Source organism: Branchiostoma belcheri, unplaced genomic scaffold (genome assembly GCF_001625305.1).
Source record: "Branchiostoma belcheri isolate BF01 breed outbred unplaced genomic scaffold, Haploidv18h27 scaffold402, whole genome shotgun sequence".
In the NCBI taxonomy this organism is placed as follows: domain Eukaryota; kingdom Metazoa; phylum Chordata; class Leptocardii; order Amphioxiformes; family Branchiostomatidae; genus Branchiostoma; species Branchiostoma belcheri.
In genome coordinates, this window is record NW_017804024.1 from 36,813 (window position 1) to 40,776 (window position 3,964).

The window sequence follows — 3,964 nt, forward strand, 5'->3', positions numbered from 1 at the left end:
TAAACCACTTTAGACATTAAATGATACATTTTAAAACTTTACTGATTTTACAATACGAACATGGATCCCTGTATATGTGTGATTATTACATAATGATAAAATGTTATTTCGTTTTCAATACATATTACATCAGTGCTGTTATTATTAATCAACAAAAGCAGAAATGCATTCATATTTAGCCGAGGTACGATTAACCCTCAACAGTACACCTTCCCGGACTGATTAATCTGTACACCTGGGGTCCGCGCGGACCCCAGAACAGTTTTTTGCTAATTTTTAGAAATTATCAACATGCTACCAGTTCAATTGTTTTGCAAACTGATGTGGGAACCTCTGTGTCCACATTACATACAAAAATCATACATTTTGAACTTTTTCTATTTTTTGGTGAAAAAAAGAAGACAAGAAGAAATACCCGATTTTTAAACCCATTTCAGACTGAAGGGGCTTTTGAGGCCCAACTTTGATCTCAGATAGCGGCTAAACGGCTTGCGCTAGAAGTATCAAATTTGGAGACCTTTCCTAAAATGTCTCTGGAAAAAAGTTCATATTAGTTTAATACTAGTAAGTTGATGTTTGTTTGTGTTGCCATGGCAACGGGTTTCTAGCAGGCAGTTTTTTTGAAAATAGAAGTAATTTTGGTTTAAACATACAAATTTTCTGAGTTTTATATTAAATTACACTTCTTTTCCAACATTAATAACATCTTACATAATTAAATATAAGTTAAATCATTTAATATGCATATAATATGCTAATTTGATGACGTCAATGGTCAAAATCCAATATGGCAGACTATATTATTAGCTCTGACGTCATATGACGTCATAATTTCACCAAAGTTATTAAAATTTAATTCTATTACTACACCATCCTCTGAAAACTTGGTAGACATACGATGAGTGCATAAAAACATATAAAAACGGAAATAAGGTAATGTATAAGAACGCCAGTGTATCCATTATGATCGAAAGCCGGCTGGGGTCCGCGCAGACCCCAAAAGAAAATCAGATATAATTTTTTTTATAAATGGTAGAAACAGAGTTTTCTGCACTGTATTGAGGGACAACTTTGTGGGTGACAATTACCTAAAATTTCAGAAAAAAATCTTTAGAAACAAAAAAGATATTACAGAATATATAGTGCTGGGGTCCGCGCGGACCCCAGGTGTACTGTTTAGGGTTAAAATGACACAGACTACATTTTTTGGATTAGGATTATGTTTAATGTCAGCACAATTTATTGATATTGACGATTACAATATGTAATGTTTGCAAATAAAACCAATCTTCTACTTAGTCAAACATGTCTTGAGTCATGAATCATCAATGAATATTCATAGATTGCAGCTATGCAAATTGTCTTCTTATACATTTACATTTACATATAAAACTTTTCGTTATAAAACACTTCAGACTTTAAATAATCAGTAAATTTTAACTGGACAATCATATGGCTATAATAATGCTTGGTCCACTACAAAAAATTACTGTTTTAAAGTATGGTCGAATATAGACTACTTAGGTAATGCTCTAAGTGTTTTAGACGACTTGGTACTTATAAAAAGGCGACTAGGAAGAGAGGTTTGATAGTTTCCATCAGATGAGTATTGTGTCTAATTTTGTGATCACTCTTTTACCATTTACCATTAATTTGGAGCCAGTTTCATCCTTAGGCGAACAGTGTATCATGCATTCAAGGCGGGGCCGTTTGGCAGGAACACAGTTTGAATCTGCCATTTTAAGAGCCAACACTACTCTCTACATCTCTGTAAATGAAACAAATAATATGGCCTATTATGAAATGACTTTCAAATTGATTTTTTTTTAAATCGTTTTGCAAAGATAAATCTATTAGATACAGAGGCCAGGATCCGTTTCAAATCATTTGTTAACAGCTTACATCGTTGTAAGTAAGTTCAATGAAATTTCATCGTTTGTGACATGAAATATTTGTGACTGTTATAGTTAAGTTGTGAGGCTTTTTTTATCATTTTAGAATAACTTTCAACACCCATACATACATACAAGAGAAAACCAAACTTACCTGACATGAAACATGACCCGCCGACAGGTGTTCACAGGAAAAAGTGATTTGAAACTCTAACAGGCGGGATCTAGAATGTGATCTAGAGAACCGTTGTTCTATTGTTCTTTTCTGTTGTTCTTTTCAACTGCATTGCCACCAGGTGTCATAAAAGAGCCTTTTATGATGTGTATTGCTTTGTTCAATGAAGGTGAGTAATAAAGCATAGTGAAAAAAAAGAAAATAATGAACAAAGGTACATTATATGAAGCACATTTTAGAGGCATATTTCAAATCTATAATGTTCCTAAAACTATAATGAAAAGGGATACCATCCAGAAATAAATTCACTTTATTGCATTATTACAAGTCGCCCTCTATTGCCATTTACGAAACCATTTTAAAGTATTATCTCCTGCGTTGCTAGGGAGGTATATTTTCCCTAGCAACGGTTACCATAGAAACATAATATAGATTTCCAAGGCCCTTTAAATTAATAATTTTCCTTCGATAGAAGTTTTCTTCAAGTTTTGCATATGGTGTGCACTCCATTATGCTGGGAAAGCAGCCAAGTGCCTCCTTAGCAACGGCCCTAGCAACGGTTCCCCACACAAGGCCTTTTGGAATAGAACTTTTAGATACTCATATCTCCAGATAGGATTGATGGATTTTTATGATTTAAAGCTTGAAATGTAGGGAATGATACACAAAGTCAGATGAACGCATGAAGCAGGCTCAAATATGTAATATGAATATTTGACAGGTTTTGAAAAGCAAACATTCTATTTTTTTACCAATTTTTACCCAAAAATCGAATTTCGAAAGCTCATAAGTTCTTGTAGAATTGACATATCGAAACAAAATTAACATTTTTGTAATCCTTGGTTCCTGTTTTATCAGTCCATGAAGTTACATTGAAAAATATCCATATTTGATTATTTACCACTCCCCTTTGCATTATAAGTGACAAAAGAAAGCGGTTCATACGAGGTACAAAGTTCAAGGTCAGATAGCAAGGTCAAAGCTACCGATGTGCAACGGCTATCATATCAAAAAATATTCCACAGACACCCTTCTTTTCAAAAACCATGATGAGAAATTGCCCCCTCAGGTGGTACCAATATCTCCTCTGGCCCATGGACTATTAGTATCAATGATAACTGGATCAATGTGCATGTTCTATCAAATTCTCCTAACCAAGATTGAGAAGATCCAGCGCAGAGCTGCACGCTTTGTACTTGACCAACACAGAAATACGTCTAGTGTCTCTGCAATGATAGACCAGCTCCGGTGGCTGTCCCTCCAAGCTAGACGCCGTAATAACAGATTAGCCATGTTGTACAAAATGCAGCATGGTCTTGCCTGTGTGAGTTGCGACTCACTGACCCCCTACCTGCCAGTAACACGAGGCGCCGCAGAGGACACAGTCAGCAGTACCAGCAGCTGTCCTGCCGCACAAATTACCGTTTCTACTCCTTCCGTCCTCGAACCATCAGAGACTGGAACTCCCTGCCTGAAGACATTATACAGTCTCCATCCCTGGCGACTTTCGTCTCGAAGGTGTCAAACCTTGCCTAAACACATACTAGTATATGGTGACCTTCGACCCGTTAAAAATGTCAGTAATTGCCAAAGCGACGGCAGCCGGACATTAACGGAAGAAGAAGAAGAAGATAACTGAGCATCATACGTAAGACACGTCTGCCCCTTCGTGACAACATCGGCACTTAGAACCCTATACAACACCATTTTACTACGGTAATCATACATCACATATGCAAGCACTGTCTGGGACACAGCACAGGAGCAAGACTTACAAAAACTGCAACGGATGCAAAACAAGGCCGGAAAGCTGCTACTCGGAGTCCCTTACAGAACTACAACAGATGACGTACTGTCACGACTGCAGTAGAAGAACATTGGATCTATTTATAGACAC